Genomic DNA, 25,015 nt, shown 5'->3' on the forward strand with positions numbered 1-25,015 from the left:
ACATGGTAACACTGCTTACCTGACCCACTTAACTTTGTAGTGAGCTTAAGTATCTAATCATCACTGCTAGAAACAGTGGGTAATCCTTCCAGCATGACCAGAGCAGCAGACTTACCGTCGAATCCTCCTGAAAATACTTATAACTATGGTCGCCAGCTCTGAAGGAGTGTTGCTCAACCACTTTTGTGTGAGCACACTTACACTGGTCCGATCATGTCAACACTACCCAAGCTACTCTCTTTGTTCAGTCCCTGTGCCTCCAGCTACCATGAGCGACGCTCATCTTCCCAAGAGTGGGGGTTTCCCTTTCCACAAATTTATCAAAATCATTTAGTGTTTAAGCAAATTATATCTATTACCCTGGAGTTAATATCAGTCGTAATGATTCACCAACTAGTGCTTAACAACATTAAATTATACAGTAATAACTTACAATTAACAACAATAAGAATACATTTAAGTCTGAGAGCTTAGTGTGTTGGCTGACAGATAGCGTGGCGATGCCTTTTCGCTCGTTCTCGCTGGCCTCAGCTCGCACTAATTCCAGGTTTCGCCAAGAGATGGCATCAGGATGCATGCCATAGCCATCTCACGCCAGCGTGCTCGCTTTCGATGCGCGGGACTCCAAATTACTGGCAGCCTACGATCATTTCAGTTCCGTTACACATACCCCACTTCTTATTGAAGTATCTAACAATGGTAATTCAATAAGAAGTCTCTTCTATAATGAATCTGCAAATGATCGTTAAGCTTTTCACTCAAGGTTTTTCCCTTTATTACTGCCAGACCTCCACAGTTTCCCTGCATATTTAAAATTAAACACAAATTCTTTCTCTCTTTACAGCTAGACATTACATATATAATTTACATATGAACACAGCACACTTTAAACAATTTTGACAAATATTTTAAATACACTTCTTTTATCTCATGCAAGAAAAACACACGTTATGCACCCATTACTTTATAGCCTGTCCTTTTCACTTTACCTCCTCACTTTTCTGCCTCTTCCACAACACTTATTTATACATCTATTAAGGCTTTCTTAGAAGCTCGGTCTTTCCCTATCTGTTTAGTCTCTACTTAAACTAGAACTTTCTTTAGAATACTGCAACATATTTTAGTGAACATTTACATTTCACATAAAACAAAGAAAAATATTAACATATTACTTTACATTAACATTTTTTTTACTTTTTTTTCAATCTGGTAGTATCTGTGGTTCATACTTTTTGAGATCCACTATGTTTCTTACTCCCAGGCGTTTGCCTGTTAATGGGTACTCTGAATAATAAGCATACACATTGGGTATGGATACTATTTTAAATAGTCCATTATATATATATTTAAATTTGCTGATCTCATTATTAATTTCACTTGGCTTTTCATGTGTTTTTACAAGAATGATATCGCCTATTTTGGATTTAGGATTCCTTACTTTTTTGTTGTGACGACGAATTCTCGCATCTGCTTGTTTTATCATCTTGTCTTTTACTAAGTTCTTTTTACTATCACAATCTAATTCAACTCTATCTGGAAATTCTAGTAGGTCTTCTACTAGACTTTTACTTCTTGTCTTTTTCAGGATTTCTTCTGGAGTAAATCCAGTGCTCTCGTTTGTTAATGAATTCATGATTTCTTCGAATTCACTCACGTACATGCCCCACTTCTTGTGGTTTCTATGGCAGTACGTCCTAAATAACCGACCTATCTCACGCATATATCTTTCTACTGGATTGCTTGATGGGTGATAAGCTGAGATATGTACCACTTCTACCTGTTTCTCAGTCATCCCACCCTTCCACATGTTTGAGCAAAATTGAACACCATTATCTGATAGTATTCTCTTTGGCTTCCCTACTTTCACAAAATAATCACACATCGTTTTATCATACACAGCTCTGGTAGTAGCTTTTCTCAAGGGATATAGCTTTATATAGTTTTAGAAAAGTTCAACTGCTACAAATACATACACAAAACCCCCCATGGTTTTTGGTAACAGTCCGAAGATATCTACTGCTTCTATTTCTAATACTTCATCAGGTCTTATTGATTGCATAGGCCCTTGATTAGTGGCATTTGTTACTTTCTCCTTTTGGCATAGATCACAAGATCTTATCCTCTGTGCTACCCTTCGTGCCATGTTGTTGAAGGTAATGCATTCATATAACTTATCGGTACACTTCTGTGCACCACAATGACCATATGCCAAGTGAACATAATCTATCAGCACTTCAGTGTGTTGTTCCGGCCTACATACTCTCCACTTCACTGGATTACTTAACCTTTGAAGATACAGTACCCCTTTATTTATTTTATATGAAGCCCTTATGTTTGTTGCATCCGGATTGTCAAATTTGACCTTTACCGACTTGAGTGTGTCATCATCACTTTGATACCTTCGCATATTCCGACATATTTCCCTAATTTTTTCTTTTCCTTCCACATTTTTGAAGTAATTCACCTCAAAAACATCTTCCCTGTTTTTTACACTTTCTTGTGTCTCGTATCCTTGTGGTAATATCGACAAAGCATCTGGTACTGCGTGTTCTTTCCCTTTAATATACTTGATCTCTATATAAAATTTTTGTAAAAATAGCACCCATCTAGTCAACCTGTTATGTAACAATCTGCAGTCCTTCAAAAATGTTAAAGCTTTGTGGTCTGCATGGACCACAGTCTTATGTCCCCATAGGAAAATTTGAAACTTCCTAAAACCCCATACTATAGCTAAAGCTTCCTTCTCTGAAACTGTATAATTTCTTTCGTACTTAGACATGGTTCTACTCGCAAACGCTATCTGTCTATGAGTTTTTTCCCCATCTATCATTACTTCCTGAAATGTGGATACTCCCAATCCATAGTCTGAACTATCCGTTGCCATGTGAAACGGTTCACACAGGTCAGGGTGCCATAACTTGAGACGTTTTTTGCCAAATTATCTTTTAGCCGGTTGAATGCTGTTTCACATTCCTCAGTCCATATATACACACTGTTCTTCTTAAGTAGGTTGTTCAGATGTGGACTATTGAACACCTGATCGTCCACATACTTATGATGAAAGGAACAAAGTCCTATAAACGACTTTAATTGTTTTAATTCTTGAGAGCTGGACAATTTTTTATTGCTTTGATTTTATCAGGATCCTTTTCAATTCCCTCTGGTGTTATTAAGTGACATAAAAACTTTATTTGTTTCTTCACAAACTCGCATTTCTTCAGGTTCAGGGTCATTTCTCCTTTGATTAAAGCTTTGAACATCCTGTCACATAACTCCATGTGCTCTTTCCATGTCCTTGTAGCAATTAACAGGTCATCTACATAAACTGTAATTAACGAACTAAGTTCACTCCCTAAAATTTTATCTAAAGCCCGAATGAACACTGAAACAGAAGTATTTAGGCCAAATGGTACCACTGTGTAATGGTAGCATTTGCCATTGAACAAAAATGCCATGTACTTCCTAGACTCCTCACTTAATGGTATATGCCAGTATTCTGTAGTTAGGTCTAAACTAGTCAGGTACTTTACACCATTAAACTTCTGCAATAAATCATCTATGTTTTCTGGACGATCCAACTCCCTCTTCACTATTTTATTCAGAGTACGAGCATCTATCACTATTCGTACACTTCCGACCTTCTTTCCTACTATCACCAATGGGTTATTATATGGACTAGAACTCCGTTCAGTGACCTCACATGACACCATTTTATCTATTTCTTTTTGAACTTCTTCTTTCTTAGACAAGGGTACATTATATGGTGGCTTAAAGAAAGGTTCATGTTCCTCTACCTCCATGCGATACTCATAATTTATGACTCGACCCGATTTGTCCAAAAATACCTCCTGATTTTCTTTCAGAATTTGCCATAGATCCTCCCTTTGGGCATCAGATATTCCTTCCGTTTTTTCCACTACCTTTCGAAGGATTGTCTCCTTATCGCTGGCCAGTGTGGCTGTGCGGTTCTAAGCGCGTCAGTTTGGAACCGCATGACCGCTACGGTCGCAGGTTCGAATCCTGCCTCGGGCATGGATGTTTGTGATGTCCTTAGGTTACTTAGGTTTAAGTAATTCTAAGTTCTAGGGGACTGATGACCTCAGTAGTTAAGTCTCATAGTGCTCAGAGCCATTTGAACCATTTTGTCTCCTTATCTCCATTTTCAACTATCTGCCTCACCGGAAACCAATCGAATTTTTGACCTATTCCCGAATCATGATCATCTCTAAATTCTGCCCATCTCAGCTGGTTCTCTTCCATTACTCTAGATGAATCAAATGATATTTCTAATACCACACTTTCAACTTGACAAACTATTATCCCTTTGTCACAATCTATAATTACTTTCTGTTTTATTAACCAGTCAATGCCTAAAATGATTTTGACACTGACCTCTGGAACTACTAAAAATGCATTCGAAAATTGCTTGTTTTTTATCTTAAATTCCATCATTACTTGATGCTTTACAGGCTTACTACACTTCCCTATCGCTCCTATCACTTTAACACTGGTTACTGGCATCATGACTACTCCTCATTGCTCTTTGATCACCTCAAAAAATGAGTGTGAAATTGCACCAACAATACATATAAATCGTACCCATATACATTAGTGGGTATGATCTTTTCATCATATTGTCCTCTTTCATGCTTTCATTGTCTTCCCATAATAAATCCTTTTCCACTGCCAAGTCTTGCCATATTATTTGTGCAGTTTTTACACTGACAATTCCATCAGGAGGTTTCTTTCTCCTTTTCATCCCAAAGTCTTTCACCACGTATTCCTGTAGTCCATTGTCTATGCTCTTTAATGCCGTCTCTTTCCCATTCGAATCTGTCATGCCTGAACTCTCGCTTGTGGAATCGGAAACTTCCCCTACTTCTTTTTGTCCCTGGGTGCTTTCTGATGACTCTGATGATAAGTCATCCTCCTTAGAAATATGACCTTCTTCAGACTCAAATAATTCTCGCAAATTATAATCCATTTCTTCACTTTCCCTATGTTGGACAGAACATCTGCCAGTCCTACTTACATTACTTTCCCCTACTAATGGAATCACAATCTCACATAACCCATTTGCTACAGTACTACAGGGATCACAACACTCTTTCTCTTGGTTAGATACACTTTCGCTAATTTCTTCGAAAGAATTTTTATCACAGTCGTGTACTCTTGCTGTCACCAGGTATACATCACATTCGGTATGGCTCTCTAACACTGTCTTATTCGGGTCCGAATTAATCTATTGAGCGGGAGATTTCTCTAATTGTGCAGGCTGACTTTTGAGATGATGTACATATTCGGCACACGAGATAATTTCTGAATCGGCATGTGTCTCTGCACTGTGCCCCTTTTTATTATTCACCCTTTCCTCTTTAATTACTTCTCAAAGCGATTCGCTGACTATTTGCATGAACCTTTTGTCATAAGTAACATCACTCCTCTTTTGCCCCTGCCCCTCTGCACGGTTGCCATCCCTACTGACAAACAACCCCTTCTCCGACTCTTCCCTTATTAATTCGTCACTGTGACCTCGAATTCTACTTATTCCATTCATCTGAGCATTCACATCCAACCGATATTCTTTTCCTACTTCATTTCCCTTAATAATTCCTCCCTGCTCTCTCTCTCCTCTGTCTGTATCCCTGCATTACACTTCCCAAAGTTTCGTTTATGAAACTGCTCTTCAGGCGAACAATGCACTTTCCTATTACAGTACTGAATTCTTCGATCTTCCCTATTTTTGGGCCATTTCCTTCTTTCCGCGCTCGTTAGGCCCTTGACCTGCGCGGCATTTAGTTTTCCTGATTTTTATATTGCATCCTGTTTCCCTGATAGTTTCCTCTTCCTCGTGGAGAGTAACCTCCTTGAGCTCTTCCTCTCATCATGTTAATTTGCGGTTCATTCCTATCGCCTTTATCTGTTCCACCCTGATTTCTGAAACCTCAAAACTCTCGAGTTTCCCTCCACCTATCTTCATTCTCGATTTTTTCTAGAAATTCATCGAATGTTCGATGAGTGCCTCCTACATAACGCTTTGAATCGTCAGGTAGCTTTTTCCATAACTCCCACACTATCTCTGATTCGGATCTACAATCTTTAAGATATTTCAAACACTAGAACCATCCTTCACAGTATTCTTTCATGAGCCCACGCCCATGTTCTGGCATTCTGGCGACAACGAATTCTCTCCACAACCTATCTCTCTGTTGTGTACCCCAGAATTCCTCTAGGAACTTTTCTTTGAAGTCTGTAAACTTCAGATTGTCCGCATCCAAATTCAATCCCCAATATTTAGCATGACCTGCTAAAGTGTCTATTACTAAATTAATTTTTTCTTTATCCGACATGACTGTTGGTGATACACGTTCGCAATTTTTTATAAAATCCATTGGATGCCATCCCTCTTGTTCCTTTTGAGGATCGTATTTTTCCTCCCTACTCAGTGTTTCTGATTTTTGCATTACCAATGGGATACCACTACTGTTATGAAACGTCTGATTCTGAACTTGCTGCCTCAACAATTTCATTTCATTATGCAGTGTAGTTTCCTGCTTCTGTATACGTGCATCAAAACTCGACATGGTATTGCATAGTGTTTCAATATCAGGTGCCTTTTCTGTAACAATCTCCGTCTTTACAACTGGTACTATTACCTGTAATTTACTCTCAATTATCGGTTGTAATTTTTCACTAACCAAACGTTCCACTGATTGCTCTATTCTCTGAATTTCGGTATCAAATCCTTTATCTCATCTGTGACTTTTGTCTGAACATTTGTTATTTCAGCCCTAACGCAATTTACTGATTTTCATACCTCCACGATACCTTGGCTTTGTGTATACAAGATATCTAAACTGGCTTTTATTTTTCCAGATAGGTTTTCATCCAGTTGGGATATATTACTAACAATTTCCGCTTTCTGACTAGCCATTTCCGCGTTCAAACTAGCATTCCCTTCTCGAATTTGGGCCATCATCCTATTTAACAAACTTGTTAATTCCAGATCCTCTCCCTTTTGACTTGCATCCTCTGATACATTGGGTTCACTTTTCACTATCTCCGGATTCAAATCCTGTTCCTCCTGTCTTATGGGTGTGGATTCAAGTAAAGGATTTTCCAACTGTGCAATATTTTCTATGGTCCCTAATCCTGAGTCTAACCTCGCAATGTTTTCATCTTGCTTGTTACCATTCGACGCCATCTCATGCTGCTGTATTTAGTGCCTAATACAAATTGTAATTAAATCAAGTATTACTTGTTTAATTTCTACTATTGGCCTTTCTTTTGCTACTTTGCAGGTTGACGTCTTGAACTTACCAATTGTGGTATATTTGTCTACAATGGAATTTTAAATTTAAAATTTTCTTGAAACTACAAGCTTACATAAAACACTTTTCTTCTTCTTCTTTCGTTTCACCCTCTTTGGGGTACGCTGGATCAGTCATTTCTTTGTTCGTTGTTCTTTTCTTAAGGCCCAGTATTTCTTCATTCTTTCTGATCTTCTTCTCCTCTCTTCTTACGAGATGAAGGGTTTGGACTTTTGTGTGGACTTGTCTTGGAACCTTATGCTTTCATCTTTAGTAATTAATTTAGCAGTTCGATCAATAAGTGAATTTTCTGAAATCTTTAATTCGACTAGGTCTTTCTCAGTTTCTTTAAACCAGTTGGGCCTCGTTTTTTGGTTACGGAAGAAGTCAAAGATTTGTTTAGTTAATCTGTTGGAATTCATTCTGAGAAGATGACCATAAAAATGTATTCTCCTTTTTCGCATAGAATCTGAAAGTTTTTCAATTTTCTTGTAGAGAGTTTCATTTTTGATGTATATAATCTTATTGTCTTGAAATTTTGGCCCAATGATTTTTCTTAAAATTTTTCTTTCCTTTAGCTCATGTTTCTCCATTTGGCCTTTGAAATTCATGTTAAGTGTTTCTGCTGCATACAGTGCTTCTGGCTTAATCACTGTCTTGTAATATGCAATTTTGGACCCCCATGAAAGGGATTTTTTGTTGTATGTAGTTTTTGTTAGTTGGAAGGCCAATTCAAGTTTATTTTTTCTGGATTCCATTGCTTTGCTTTCCCCAGCATTCCAACTAATCCATTCTCCGAGATATTTGAATTCTTTTACTATTTCAATCTTCTGTTCTTGAACTTTGAGGTATTTACATGAGTGCTTGATGTTTGTCAATATCTTAGTTTTTTCAAAGGATATGTGAAGACCAATTTTAGCTGCTTGTTTCTTTAGTTCAAGGATTTGCTCCCGTGCTTCTTCCATTGTTCCAGCAAACAGGGCCATACCATCTGCAAACGCAATGCAATTTACTTTAAGGTTCGTCTTTTTGCAACCCAGTCTTATATCACTCTTAATATTTCAGTTCCATTCTCTGACTACTTTCTCAAGCGCACAGTTGAACAGCAACGGTGAGAGCCCATCGCCCTGTCGCACTCCCGTTTTTATTTCAAAGGGTTCCGATAGTTCGCCCATAAATTTAACTTTCGACAATGTATTTGTAAGGGTCGCTTTTATTGCAGCCATTACCTTACAAACTTGGTAAGTCCTGTCGCGGTTGCGACATGCGACTGAACCGCCGGATTGCTCTGTCAGTAAAACAGGTATATTTCCAACTAACTCGGTTGTTTTGCCCCTTCCACTGATAGAATGACCCACTTCCTAATTCCGTATGTATATCACAAATACGGACTTGTAGCTATAGCGCTTACTGCTACGTGTATTAACAGTAATTAGCACGGTCCTATTGGTAAGAGGTAGTAGTGACTTCAAGTTGTTAATATTTGAATACAGCACAGCTACCACAAACTCAGTTCACTTTTACTCTGCTACTACCCTCGGCATTGCACAACATTAACTACGTGCCACTTGGACCTTGCTAAGCTATTAAATTCACTTGGGTGTACTTTTCGACGGTTGCTCTCCAGTATTTACGTAAGGATTAAAGCACACTTATAACCAGACTATGACCCAAAGAGCTGTGGTGATTGAATGGTTTCGATCCACGGCCTACAGTGCCCTACAGTTCACACGGTAACACTGCCTACCTGACCCACTTAACTTTGTAGTGAGCTTCAGTATCCGATAATCACTGCTAGAAACAGCACGACGAGAGCAGTAGACTTACCGTCGAATCCTCCTGAAAATACTTATAATTATGGTCGCCAGCTCTGAAGGAGCAAAAGAATAAATTAATTTTGTGCTTGTTTCAAACTGAAACAGCTTGAGTTAAATTTAAACTTAATTTTGAATACTTCTATTACTGATCAGTCAAGATGAATCAACAAAGCAAATACTCTTTCAATTTCAGCATGTTGACTTGATAATTACTACCATGGAAATTTATACAGCTTGGCTTAGCAAAATTCTATCTTTCAACTTTATGTAATGATTTTGGATATTGCTCTTGGAACACTTAACATAGAATTATTTAAGAAACTTTGCTTGAAAAGTTACTCAGAAAAATTTAAGTTAACTATAAAATGGCGACTAGCAAATTCTTGTGTGACCATTGTTCTTTCCTACATTCTTATACACTAAAGTTTTCTACAATAAAAGAAATTGTCAATGAAAGAGGTGATAGTGGCCTCAGTCTGATTTCACTATACTAGCTTGGGATTACTACATTTTACCAGGAACAATATGTGTCATATATTTACTCATAACTGTATTCTGTACTCTGTACTTGCATAAAAACGCGACTGGTATTCTCCTTTTACAGTTCTATAAAGTTAGAATTAAACAATTATAAACCGTCTTGCCTTGGGTAGACAAAAAAAAATGGCTCTGAGCACTATGGGACTCAACTGCTGTGGTCATAAGTCCCCTAGAACTTAGAACTACTTAAACCTAACTAACCTAAGGACAGCACACAACACCCAGCCATCACGAGGCAGAGAAAATCCCTGACCCCGCCGGGAATCGAACCCGGGAACCCGGGCGTGGGAAGCGAGAACGCTACCGTTGGGTAGACACACAGGTGCTGGTGGTGAGAGATATGTGGAAAACGCAACTCTTCACGCCTCATACTCTCAATGGCGGCTGGAACTATGAGCCATTACACATGTATAAGCCACTGCACGTTCGCCATAAAATTTTGGGCGCAGGAACTTTTGCAACCCGCACCAGTAGATTAGAGACGACTTTGATAAACAATCGTCGCGTTTTATTCCACAAACAGCGACGATATTCACCTCTTCACTGTTGCACAACCACTTTTGCGTGATCACACTTACACTGGTCCGATCACGTCAACACTACCCAAACCACTCTCTTTGTTCGGTCCCTGTGCCTCCAGCTACCACGAGCGACGCTCGTCTCCCCAAGAGTGGGGGGTTCCCTTTCCACAAATTTATCAAAATCATTTAGTGTTTAAGCAAATTATATCTATTGCCCTGGAGTTAACACCAATTGTAATGATTCACCAACTAGTGCTTAAGAACATTAAATTATACAGTAATAACTTACAATGAACAACAAAAAGAATACATTTTAGTCTGAGAGCTTAGTGCGTTGGCTGACAGATAGCGTGGCGATGCCTTTTCGCTCGTTCTCACTGGCCTCAGCTCGCACTAATTCCAGGTTTCGCTAAGAGATGGCATCTGGATGCGCGCCCTGGCCGTCTCACGCCAGTGCCCTCGCTTTCGACGCGCGGGACTTCAAATTACTGGCAGCCTACGATCATTTCAGTTCCGTTACAAACTGACACCATGAATCCTGCAGTGTTTTCCATAAATCTGTAAGAGTACGACGGGATGGCGATCGCTTCCGAATAGTACGTTGGAAGACATCCCAGATATGCTCAATCATGTTCATGTCTGGGGAGTTTGGTAGCCAGCGGAAATGTTTAAACTCAGAAGAGTGTTCCTGGAGCCATTCTACAGCATTCTGGACGTGTTGGGTGTCCTGCTGGAAATGCGCAAGTCCGTCGGAATGCACAATGGACATGAATGGATGCAGATGGTCAGACAGGATGCTTACGCACGTGTCACCTGTCAGAGGCGTATCTAGACGTATCAGGGGTCCCATATCTCTCCATCTGCATACCCCCAGAATCATTTTAGTGCCTCTACCAGCTTGAACAGTTCCCTGCTGACATTCAGGATTCATGGATTCATGTGGTTGTCTCCATACGCATACAAGTCAATCCGCTCGATACAATTTGAAACAACACTCGTCCTACCAGACAACATGTTTCCAGTCATTAACAGGCCAATGTCGGTGTTGACGACCCCAGGCGAGACTGAAAGCTTTGCGTCGTACAGTCTTCAAGGATTCACGAGTGGACCTTCTGCTCCGAAAGCCCATGTCGATGATGGTTCGTTCAATGGTTCGCACGCTGACACTTGTTATAGCGCAGCATTCAAATCTGCAGCCATTTGGGGAAGGATTGCACTTCTGTCATGTTGAACGTTTCTCTTCAGCCGTTGTTGTTCCCGGATCTTTTTTCGGCGGCAGGAATGTCGGAGAGTTGATGTTTCACCGTATTCCTGATATTCGTGGTACACTCGTGAAATGGTCGTAGTGGAAAATACCCACTTCATCACTACCTCGGAGATGCTGTGTCCCATCGATCGCGTGCCGACTATAAAACCACGTTCGAACTCACTTAAATCTTGATAATCTACCATTGTAGCAGCAGTAACCGACCTAATAACTGTGTCAGACATTTGCCGTCTTATACAGGCGTTGCCGACCGACCGCAGCGCTGTGTTCAGCCTGTTTACATATCTCTGTATTTGAATACGCTTGCCTATACCAGTTTCTTTGGCGCTTCAGTTTAGTTTGCAGGCTATTCGCGAAAAGTGCCCTTCTGTTTCAGGTGACATCAAATGTGTACGGCAGGCCCATTTTAAATTAAGAAGTGCAGACTTTACGTGGCCCTTAAAATATATTGTCGGCGAAGGACTTACTACTAAGGGGCTGTTACGCTGCGTGGTACATGCTATGTGTTGGATTATGGAGGGAAAGGTTTTTTTCGTTAAGTTCCAACTTGAAAAGAGATATTGATTCTGTAGTCATGTCGGTGTTGTTGCGTATGTAATGTTATGGCTAGTGGTACTAAATTCAACGTAGGTTATTTAGCCGAACCAGAGACTGTGCAGTTATTGCAGTTGCTAGCTTAGTTTCCTGAGATCTTGATGAGCAGGTTAGATGTAACCAACAAGATTAAGTAACAGATCAGATTCCGGTCCGTCAGACTCGGTATCGGCTTTCGCCATCACAGATGCTGGAGTTATGTAAAGTCATAAATCAGCTGTTATGTGATGGCTTTATTAGACCTTCCGTCTCGTCTTACACAGCTCCCATGTTTTTGGTACAGAAACCAAATAATGCAGGGTATAGACCGTTCGCTGATTACTGTCCCTTAAATCAGAAGGTGATGCTGGAATTGGACTTACGAGGATGGTCTGATACGTTTCTACCCTCAACATGAAGAACAGCACTTGTCAACAAAAGTTGGAGAATTTGTTTGTAGATGTGTAGTAAGGCACTCACCAAAATTTCAGCCCTTTTTGACGGGCAGTTGTTGTTTGACAGTCGTTTTAGTGAGTCGACGCTAGTTTTTTTCTGAAAATAGACAAAATCGAGTAGTGAACTGCAATAGTTTTTGAAAGGCAATACACCTAGGCTTATTAAACACGAGTTGGACGCTGTGTATGGGGACTCTGCACTATCATTTACCTAATGGAAATTTTGGGTCGCTGAATTTAAATGTGCCATTCCAGCTTGCGTGATGATGAACGGTCAAAAACTGCAACTACTGACGATATCATTGCTCAAGTTCACGCAATGATACTGGAGGAAAAGTAAAAACTATTATAGGAGCATATTAAGCGACATTAAGAGAAAAGCTGAAAGCGGAAATTGAGGAAAAACTGTCACATTTGCATAAGAAAAAAATTGTTTCATCAAGACAATGCGCTGTCTCACACAACAGCAAATGCATGGCGAAAATTCACGAACTACGGTTTCTACTACTTAACTACTATCCTTACTCATTAGATCTTACTCCAAGCGACTTTTTTGTTTCCTTGGCTAAAAGATGAGCTCAGAGGAGAGAAATTTTCCTCTAATGAAGAGGCCATACCCTTTGTAAACTACTATTTTGTAGAGAAAGGCACTAACTATTATTTGGAAGGGTTGAAGAGATGGGAGCATTGCTGGGAGAAATGTATAGACTTATAAAGAGATTGTGTTGAAACATAAGTTTGAAGAAAATGTTTCTTATTTCTTTCTTAGGTTGGGAAGTTTTTAGACTATCCTCGTACCTAAATGGTTGACGTGGTTTGCAGGGGCACACGTTTTTACAGTGCTGGATCTTAAACAAGCCTGTTACCAGATATCTGTCATCGAAGATTTCAAGTCTTTAACAGTGTTCTGTACCACCTACAATCTTTTTGAATTTAACAGAGTTCCTTTTACCCTCTCCACAGCGGTGGCGCTTTTGTATCACCTGTTAAATTCTGCACTGGGGGACATCTACAATTACCTAGACGACGTGGTAATTTATAGTGCAATCTTTGACGACCGTTTAGAACACCCTAGGCAAGTTTTGGGGCGTATGAGGAAGACGGGCTGGACCTTTAAGCCGTCGGAAGTGAATTCGGGCCATAGTGGCCATTATGAGGGATGTTCTTGAAGAATGGTATGACGGCGTCGTTGTAGGTGGCAGAAAAATTAACAGTCTCAGGTATCCATATGACACATGATCATCAACTGGCAACCATCATGTGAAGCTTGGCTGAGCGAAGCAGAGACATGGTCTTGAAATCAATATCGCTTCGAGAATTTAGGACCTGCTGCCACTGATACTTGAGATTGCAAGCCTGAGATCTGTAGGTGCATGCATTTCGACTGAGAGATATTTTCCTGTAAAACTTGCTCGCATCCGGAAGGAAATCTGCATCACAGTGAAGACAAAGCTCACCCTGGTCCGAAATCTAATGTTCCTCATCGCGACCTACGCAGTAGAAAATTAGACGATGAAGACGGCGGATCGTCTCAGAATTGATGCTCTGGAAATCTGGTGCTATAGAGGATTACTTTGAAAACCATGGACAGCACATCAGACTAATGAATCGATCCTATGGCAGCTCAGCATCAGAACAAGACTCTCGACTCTTGTCAACCAAAATCAATTAAAATATTTTGGTCACATTGCAAGAGGCAATGGAAAGAACAATGATAGAGGGAAAAGTGGACGGTCAAAGACCTAGGGGATGCACGCCGTTGCGGTGGAGAGGGCGCATTACGAGCTCGACCGGGATAGGCTTGTGGCAAGCCGGTCACCAACTCAAGACAGAGCTTGGTGGAGATAGGTCGTCAAGAGGCTTACCATCTGGTGCCACTACACCATTGCTTAGTGTCAGATCAAAGAAGAATGTTGCCCGATTTGTAGACGTGGTGAATTCTGTTAGAAGTTTATCCCCATTTCCGCACAATTTGTTGCCCCCCTCAACCAGTTGTAGAACAAAAATGAGACATTCCAGTGAGGAGATTCTTCAACAGTCAGCCTGAACGCCCAGAAACGTGCACTGAGCAGTGCTCCATTAATTTGCTGCTTATTGTCCAGACCGACATACCTAATTCTGGCGTTGCTGCCATTGTGCTACAAGAACATGGCGGAGACCGAGGTCTTTGGTTTATGCGTTGAGGTACTTGTCAGGTACTGACATAAATTACTTTGTTTATGAACTGGAATCTTAGGCCATCGTTTTCACCCTATACATGTTTAAGTTTTGCCTGGAGCATAATAACTGACAACCAGTTTCTGAGTTAGATTCTTGCTAGGCCTTGTAAGACCAAAAGAAAAGGCTCAGGGACACGCAAGTCGTCGAAGTTGCGAACAGTTGAACGACTTGCTCCAGACTAGTGGGTCACAGGTCATTATTGTTATTATTATTAACTGTTTGCGAGCATTCTTCTAAGACTGAAGCCCATCTAGATGTCCTTGCTGAAATGTCTTACTTATCCAGAATCTTTTGGAATGCAGCATTGTCTAGTATTATTTTAAAACGCTTTCTTAGTGAGTCCACCTGGAACTTTCTTAAGACGTTAACAGTGCGTAAGACCTAGAGCTCAAACAAATATGTGAACATTTGTACTGCCGTTCGTTGTGCACTTAAAAAATGCTCTGTCAGTTCTACTTGGTATGGATGTCACACAGTTGAGCCACATTCGAAAATGTATCTCACAAGTTTTCTTAGTGACTGTCAATGAACCAATTCCTGCTTTACCTGCTACAGGACGTATGTGATCATTTCACAAACATGCAAACTGTTACACCGAAGTATTTATGTATGCTGACTGATTCAAATTGTGACTCACTGATATTGTAGTCGTAGTATGGTGTAATTGTAATGACCAAATCCTGAAAAGTTGCCAGAAAAAAAGAGAAAAATCATAAGTACGAGAATTAGCTGTAAGCCTTATAACTTAAGTAGCGAAGCACAGTGCAACCCATTTTTTTCAGTTCATTAAGAAGTCACACGCCTTGAGAAACCGCTGATTTCACTGTCAATGATTGCGAAGTGGAGGTAAAAAGCGATGCAGTCACATTTCATCCTCAAGCAAACAGCCTCAAACGCCGTATGTGGACGTTCTCAACTGTTAAGCAAGGCAGAGTTTGGCTAAGTTCTAGGGTGGCAGTGAACAGAAAGAAGGAAGGAAGATTGGATTTTTACGTCGCGTCGACATCGAGATCATTAGAGATGGGAATAGAAGAGACCCAGCGACAGCCACCTCGGATGATGCCATGTAAGTGAGCAGTCAGCCTCAATTAACTTTGTACACTAACAACTTGGAACATTTTGTACAGTACAACGAAAAAACAGCCAAAGTTGCAAATTTAAATTTTTTTTCACTCGACCACTAGTTTCGCGGAATGACCCATTTTCGAATCATCGAAACAGACAGTCAAAATGGTATTTCCGAAAATGCAAAAATCGTTTCAGAAATGTATATACAGGGTGATTATGATTAAACTTTCAAAACGCTGTAGAAATAACATCACTGGTCTGAATGATGTCGAATTGCAACGGAATATTATCAGAGAAGGGGAGAAACGTGTGGAAGAAGAAAAAAATAGTGTGAAAACTGATATATAGATGGCGCTGTACGTGTCAGAATACGTGAATGGAAACACCTGTCATGCGCACGACCCACTGTAATTGGTATAAATACACCAGGTTCACGGCTCTTCCTCCTTTCGCGTCTGCGACGTTCGCCATGACTGCCTCTATGTGGGATCCCGTTCTGCTTGTAAAGCTGTATTACAAGACTGATGACAGTGCACACGTCGATCTGCAGAAGTTCCGAAAACTGAAGGGTTTGAAAAAAGGCGTAGGTCCGATGACTGCAATGGTCTGGAGAAAATTATTCGGAAATTCTAAAATACGGGTTCTCTTGGTGTGCAACCTGGTAGAGGGAGGAAACGAATTGATTCGACGTCACTGGAACCAGTGGCCACAGCAATGCAGGAGGAGACGAGTGGTGGTGTGTAAGGAGAATTTCCCGAACATTGGACATACTCGCGAGCATCGTGCGTAAAATCCTACGAAACATCATTCTTTGCTATCCATTCAAACTACCCATGTGCATCAGTTGCACTTGCCAGCAAGAGAGACCTTCGTTTTAAAATTTCCTGCTCGCAAGGAAGTGGACAACGATTGGCCTTGAAAGATTTTGTGGACAGACGAAGCCCACTTTCATCTGACAGGATATGTCAGTGCACGGAGTTGTCGAGCATGGGCAACGGAAAATCCACATGCAAATCAACCAGTACCACTACATCCTGAAAAGGTCACTGTGGTGCGGGTTTACGGCATCATTTGTCAGAGAGCCACATTTTTTCGAAGAGACAGGTGCTTTCTGTCCTGTTACCTGTACCATCACTGGTAAGCGCTATGAGTGTCTTTTGCGCAACCACGTCATTCCAGCTCTCCAACAGCATGGATGGGATCAATTGAATGCATGATGGCTCACTTCCACACACTGCGAACCCAGTTAAGCAGCTGCTAAAGCGCAATTTCGGAAGTGCTAGAAAATTCCCTACAGCCTGTTCCGATTGCAAACTTAGCTGCATTGAAGGCACGCATTGCGCAACACATTCTGAACATGACCCCGGAAACACCTCGATCAGTTGTAGAACATGCTGTTTCTCGATTTCCACTTCTTGCAGAAAGCAGTGGACAGCATATGGAACATTTTTTGTGCCAGTCATACGGAAATTAATTATCCGATCTGATTTTGATTCATCCTTTTTTGCTGTTTTTGGCCTCAAGACAATTAAAAACCGATGTGATTGATGCTTTTTATGCGGTTTTTGGCCTCAGGACAATTAAAAACCGATTTTTCCCATCCGATGTGAAATGGGCCTTGCCGTGGCCGACGGGCTTACGTAACTAACAGTATCACACCTGTACACCCGTGCGCACTGAGTAGTACAGTTTATTTAACGTCAAACGTACACCTTAGTCATTGCTGTATGATTCATTTGTCATTTGTAGTCGACCACTATTAAATTATGATGTTTACAGCGTTATCTATTACTAAACTTTGTAACTTTTTATTTTTATTCTGTCATACTATTTTCCCTTTCTCCGATAATATTCCGTTGCAATCTGTTGTAATTCTGACCAGTGGTGTTACTTCTACAGTGGTTTGAACGTTTAACTTTAATTATAATCACCCTGTATAACACTATTATATACTCTGTAACTGCTCGTTTGCACTTTATAATACGCATACATTCTTGACACGGTTTTTGAATTTTCTGAAACACCATTTGACTATCTGCTACGATGATCTGAAAATGGGTCCCAGCGGGAAACTAGTCATCAAGTGAATAAAACAAGTGAAAAAAAGTGAAATTTGCAACTTTGGCTGGGTTTTCGTTGTACTGATTGACAGAAGTTGGCCGGCTGCTGTGGCCGAGCGGTTCTAGGCCCTTCAGTCCAGAACAGCGTTGCTGCTACGGTCGCAGGTTCGAATCCTGCCTCGGGCATGGATGTGTGTGATGTCCTTAGGTTAGTTAGGTTTAATTAGTTCTAAGTCTACGGGACTGATAACCTCAGATGTTTAGTCCCATAGTGCTTAGGACCATTTGAACCTTTTTATTTTTTTATGTTTTTTAATTTTTTAAAAAGAAGTTGCTGACCTACAATTATTCTAGCGTACTGGAAGTTCTTTAAGTCAGTTTTCCTGTAATTACGTCTGGGCTAAGGTTATTATTGCTTTCCATCGTTTATTTATCTACATGTACCTAAATGTTCGTCTCACACTATGACGAGTACGTGAACTTCAGGATTCGATTAGATCAATATAAGCTGACACCTTCATGGTCCATAGTCTGTAGTACTATACGTTACTGTTTACATCCGAACTTTAATAAAGTTATCGGACGTGGGGTCCTTTTGTTCTGGTAACTGACTGGAGAATCTAGTAAACCTCATCTTTGTTTTTAAAAACCAGTGTCTGTGCTCTTCGGCATGTCCCTTGTTAACATGTGAAGAAAAAAAAAAATCAGACCACTAAGCCAACCCAGAGTCTGATCTCCCCTATCATCACCTATATACAATCATAGAGACTTGAAAAATGTCAGCTTGACCCAATCGCTGTTTCACTCAGTACAGGAGTACCCAGCAACGGATGACCAAAAATCCCGCCTCACCTCTGATCTGAGAGTGAGTTTCTAAGGTAAGTATGTCGCGACGCAAGGCAGGTTACGTCATACAGTTCTGGGTTTATTATTAGTAATAATACTGGTCTGCATTTTTTGAAGTGCACAGATTTATGTCTATGAACATTTAAGCTTACAGTTTTCTTACACGCGTAAGAGACTGGATGTAGGTTGTCATCATCTGGAGATTTTCGTAGCAACTAAGCTCCAACGCCCTCTTTGCTTGCACCTGCGTGTATTTAAGTTTCGTATTTATGATTGTAGAATTTTAAGTTGCATCAAATAAAATGATGTCTTTGAGCATTTCGAAAGATCGCTTTTGGACTTCTTCAAGCTTACATTCCTGATAAAATTACATATAACAAATTTTTATAGTTCTTGTTGTGGTCTTCAGTCCCGAGACTGGTTTGATGCAGCTCTCCATGCTACTCTATCCTGTGCAAGCTTCTTCATCTCCCAGTACCTACTGCAGCCTACATCCTTCTGAATCTGCCAAGTGTATTCATCATTTGTATAGTATAAATTATAAAAAAGTTGAACAGGAACGAGGAATGAATGACTATCCGAAAAAGAACGAGATTGGCCGAGGAATGGAGGAACTGGAATGAGGAATGTGACTGACCAAAGAAGAGCGAGGTAGGAACGAAAATGACCGAAGTGGACAACGGACGACCATTCTGATAACGAGACCGGATGCGATCAAAGTGAATGGTGGACGACCATTCCTTAGAAGTCGTTCCTCGGGTTTTCCGTTCACTTTACTGAAGCGTTCCTTTGGATCCGTTTGTTGGTGAACAACCCAGCCCCAGTAGGCAGGCAGCTTTGTTGTTTCTGGGGAAGGCTCGTTGGCCGGGCATCCTGATCAGGCGCTGGTCCGGCTAAGGTAGGTGGGGACCACTGGCAGTACCGGCGCTCAGCTGGTTGCTCGTGCATGTTAAGGGCAGTGGTTAGAGAATGACGCTGGCCGACAGGTTACAACTTACGTCTTTGTCTGAGGTCTCCGTCTGAGATGGCGTGTGCGCGGGCGCAGTTGACTGAAACTTACTGGTCACCTGGGAGCCTGAGAGCAGTTTTCCACGCACGCAGCCATTGACGTAGGAAGCAAATATGTGGCTGTTGGCCGTTTAATAACGCTTAACATCCGTGCAAAAGTGCTTTTAGCTTCAGTTACAGAAGAGATGTTAGGAATGGTGGCTCGGCTGTGTCAGACCTCTCTTAGGCTTCCATAATCATCTTATCACTAATACAGCAGCATTCGGGAGGACGACGGTTCAATCCCGCGTCCGGCCATCCTGATTTAGGTTTTCCGTGATTTCCCTAAATCGCTTCAGGCAAATGCCGGGATGGTTCCTTTCAAAGGGCACGGCCGACTTCCTTCCCCATCCTTCCCTAATCCGATGAGACCGATGACCTCGATGTCTGGTCTCCTTCCCCAAAACAACCAACCAACCAACTAATACAGTAGGAACCATTGTCTCGAATGAAAAAACAGCCCACAGTTGCATTAAATTATGTTTATTTTAAACCTTGACCATGGTTTCTGCTGTAATAATATAGCCTTCTTCAGAGGTCATACACACAAATAAATGAAAAATGTCTTAGCCCAGCGGCTGCGCCAAGACCAATAAAATAACTTCAACAGACATAAGCCTGCTTCGAACATAAGTAAAATTAAGTATAGCACCGTATGTCCTCCGCCACTACCTCTGATATAACAGAGGTAGTGGCGGGGGACATACGGTGCCATATGTAATTTTACTTATGTTCAAAACAGGATTATGTCTGTTGAAGTTATTTTATTGGTCTTGATGCAGCCACTGGGCTAAGACTTTTTCATTTATTAGTGTGTATGATTTCTGAAGAAGGCTATATTATTACAGCAGAAACCATAGTCAAGGTTTATTTAGTGCAACTGTGGGCTATTTTTTATTCGAGACAATTTCGTAACGGTTGCTGTTGCCGCTGCCATGATTAAAATAATGACAGTAGGAACCAGTTTGCTACTGTCTCGAGTGCGATTGCTCGATTGTGATGATCTCTGCACGTTATCGCCGGCCAAGTTTCAGTGTCCGCTAGGTGAAGTCGCGGTGGCACTACAAAGATGATGTGATTCCGTGTTAGCAGCGTGAAAAAGTCTCTTGCAGTCTCGGCTGCCAGTGAGACGCATGCCTACGCCCCAGTGACTTGACAGGTATTTTCTGTGGGTCAGTGTGTTCAGTGGTGTCGTGGTGACATCGCGTGCCTACAAGTTGCGTGGTGATGGTTTTGATTAGAGTTGTCACAAGTCTGTAAGATGTGGTGACAGAAACCTGCTCGCTACTATCTTCAGAAGGTTACTCGTTTCTAACTACAGTACAGATAGGTGTCTCCGTCATTATTTGATGGCTTGAGAGATACCACTGTGATCTATTGGAGCGAATCAAGTTGCAGATTAGATTAGATTAGTTTTTCGTTCCATAGATCCGTGATGAGGAGATCCTCGTGGATGTGGAACATGTCAAAATTTTTTTTTTGATTAAGCTGAAATTACAATACTAATAGTATGAGTAGATACAATACATCATTTGTTCCTACTAAAAAAATTTTTAAGTTGAAATAACGATACTAATAGTATGAGTATATACAATACAAAATTTTTTTAGCTGAAATAACAATACTAATTGTATGAGTATGTCAAATACATCATTTGTTTCTATTAAAAAATTCGTCGATGGAGTAGAAGAAGTTGGCCACTAGTAAGTCTTTCAGGCTTCTTTTAAACTGATCTTTATTTGTAACTAAATTTTTTATGTTTGCTGGCAAATTATTGAAGATGAGTGTTCCTGAGTAGCGGATCCCTTTTTGAACTAAAGTAAGTGCTTTTAAGTCCTTGTGCAGACCATTTTTGTTCCTGTTATTGTATGTATGAACTGAGGTGTTTGTTGGAAAAAGAGATATATTATTTAGGACAAATTTCATTAAGGAGTAAATATACTGAGAGGCAGTAGTTAGTATACCCAGTTCTTTGAAGAGGTTTCTACAGGACGTCCGTGAATTTACTCCAAAAATAATATGTATTACACGCTTTCGGACTCTGAAAACTTTTGTTTGACTTGAAGAGTTACCCCAGAATAATATACCGTATGACATTATGGAATGAAAGTAGGCAAAGTATGCAACCTTTTTCATTTTTACGTCACCTATGTCTGCTAACACTCGAATTGCAAATACAGATATGTTAAGGCGTTTCTGCAGTTCTGTGGTGTGCAGGCGATACATGGCGTTCCCGGCTCTGTGTGCAGCGATTTGACATTTACAAGCTGCAGCGTGTTGGTCGTTGAATATGGCCACAGGTTTTGCGAGCTAATCGAAGCCAGTTCGAGAAATCATTCGGCTGTACTCATAAAGGTGAGCATTCATGTATTCGTTGCATTTTCGTGTTACAGTATATTTAATGGTTAATGCTTTAGCCGAGTCACATTCTACTAGATGCACTTATGTGAAGATTTTTTACTGGGTTATCTTACTTTTGTTTTAAGTTCTCAATTTTGATTTAGGCTTTATAAAACAGTTGTGTTTGCTCAGCTATCAGTTAGTTTTACTAATTTATTGTAAATGTATTTAACATATCCTCTACTGAACTATCGTAAAGTCACCGCTTTTACGCTACCTGTTGCGCTTTATAAAACACTTTTGTGTATTCAACTATCAGTTTTGTTGGTTTACTGTAAGGGATTTTAACTTTTCTGCTACTGAACTAATGTACAGTCACCAGATTTTGCGCCACCTGTTGTATTTGGCTAAAAGAATTCGGTGTGCTCAGATAGCAGTTAGTTCTTTATTAGTTTCATTGACTAAATGCTTTTAAAACTTCTGTTACTGAACTAGAATGGTTTGAATAGCCTAATATTCTGAACTAGTCTTCTGATCGTCAGTCACATCCTGATTAGATGAGTTCCCATAAATGAAATCACTTCTGTGTTTGAAAAATTACTCTGTTTTTACCTGATCAGTTTAGTGTGAGGATGATTTTGATCCATGTTCGCCGGCCGTTGTGGCCAAGCGGTTCTAGGCGCTTTAGTCCGGATCCGCGCAACTGCTGCGGTCGCAGGTTCGAATCCTGCCTCGGGCATGGATGTGTGTGATGCCCTTAGGTTAGTTAGGTTTAAGTAGTTCTAAGTTCTAGGGGACTGATGACCTCAGATGTTAAGACCCATAGTGCTCAGAGCCATTTGAACCATTTTGGTCCATGTTCGCTTGCATTAATAAGTTGTATATTGTGACCCTTTTACAGTGTAATCTCTTCTCTGTTTAGTTCTATTATCTAACAGTTGTGACAATGAAAGCAGGCAAACGCTAAACTGGCTTCCGAACAGCTGTGATGATATTCTTAAAACTAATATTATGCAAGAACTCAGATTAACGTCTTTTCTGTTATGGTTTGTGCTTTCAGGTTTTCCAGACAACTGGATCAGGTTGACAACGGTCTTTCCCCCGTGTTAACATCGGTCCCCGTCAGATCACCGAAGTTGCGTGCTGTTAGTCTTGGTTAGCAGTTGGATGGGTGACAGGTTAGGTCTGCCGAACGCTGTTGACAAGCGCGGAATAGTCAGCTCTTATGAGGCCAGTCGAGGAGCTACTTGACTTCGAGGTATCGACTCGACTAAAAGGTAGCGGCAGCGGTAACAAAAGATAACAACGACCAGCAGGAAGGGGTGCTGATCACATGATCCTCCACATCCGCATCCAGTGACGCCTGGCTGCTAAAAGGACACGGCGACTGGTCGGTACCACTGAGCCTTCAGAGGACCACGGACTTTAGTTTGGTTTTGGTCAAACTGGTTCAGTTTGTGTAAATGATTAATGGTTTATTTACTTTGCTACTACTTGTGAAGTTTTTAAAACAAAATTTAAAATAAAGGTTTGTGAAATTTGTTTTAAACTGAAGTTTTTTCCTCGTGGTCTGGTACCTTCCTCTCACCCAAACTTTCACTAGTAGTTTCTCTATACTAACAATAAAAAAAATCATTCTCTTAAACACTAATTTTCCTGCAAATGAATTTCTACTGGTTTGGCTTCGTCCATTTAGCGCTCGTAATTGACCACTTGGAGTCAATTATATACATAAGCAAACATATTTTTCTTTCTCTTAATTTTAGTAACTAATATTTACAATAGCTTACTCCACAGAGTTAAGTCAGAGTTGTGGGACGCCTAATGGTCTTCTTTCGTCTCACATTAATACTGCTTTAGTGTATTCCCCCCCCCCCCCCCCCCCCTTCCCCGCAGACATCTCTTGACACAAGGTTCCTTCAGCATACGTACACAAGTTATCTTGTCTTTAGTGATGGTTCGGCTCAATTATCCCAGTAATCGTAATTCCTGAGCAAATTCAGTTTCCCTTCATGAGATTAGGCAGTATACTGCAGTTCACAAGAAATGGCAGAAAGCTTTCAATCGTCTACATGATTTCCCAGAACTTTATGACCGAAAGAAGCATGGCTTGTTGTGGCTTACGTTAGGATCTCGTGGAATACCACCAAAAAGTGTAGGATATGAGAGGACTTCCCAGGAAGTATTAGTTTTTCTTTTAAACTAAAACCGATGTAAATTTTCCATTACATATGAAGGGCTTATTTCAATAGTGGTACAAGTCCATTTTTGTTCATTCTGAGATATAGAATCCTAAAGTTAAATGAGAGCTGAAAAATCTGCAGTTGAGATACCAGAAACATTCAACTGCAGATTTTTCAGCTCTCATTTAACTTTAGGACTATATCTCAGAATGAACAAAAATGGACTCGTACCACTATTGAAATAAGCCCTTCATGTTAGGACTCACTTCGATTGGATGAAGTCTTAGAAAAAATTAACTTTGTAGTAACATATCACAGTTCTAGATTTTACCTAAAATAATGGGATGTGCCAGAACACCGTAGTAAATACGGAATATTTTACGAGAACTCTCTTACGTTTTGTTTCTTTACACTATGTAAGAAGTGTTGTTATTGGAAATATTCAAAAGGACGAGGAGGGTGCAATTTACGTTTCGTGCGTGTATTGAACGTGGTTTCCGGCAGACACTCTGTGTCCTGGTCCCATGACACTGGACGTTTTGTTGTCCGACATTGGAGCGTTTCTGTTTGTCCTGTGAGACCCCGCGGACAGGCTGACAGGTAAACACGCACACCAGCCACACTGCCTGTTAATGGCTCCCAGAGCGGAAAGAAAGCCCCATTTGCATAGCACAGCTGTGACCTTTTCCCGGAGCTGACATGTCGGTAAACTTTCGTGCAGATGAGAGAACGTTCATGTGATCTTCTATCACGCATTACGTCCTCAAC

This window comes from Schistocerca americana, chromosome 7 (assembly GCF_021461395.2).
Source record: "Schistocerca americana isolate TAMUIC-IGC-003095 chromosome 7, iqSchAmer2.1, whole genome shotgun sequence".
Classification (NCBI taxonomy): domain Eukaryota; kingdom Metazoa; phylum Arthropoda; class Insecta; order Orthoptera; family Acrididae; genus Schistocerca; species Schistocerca americana.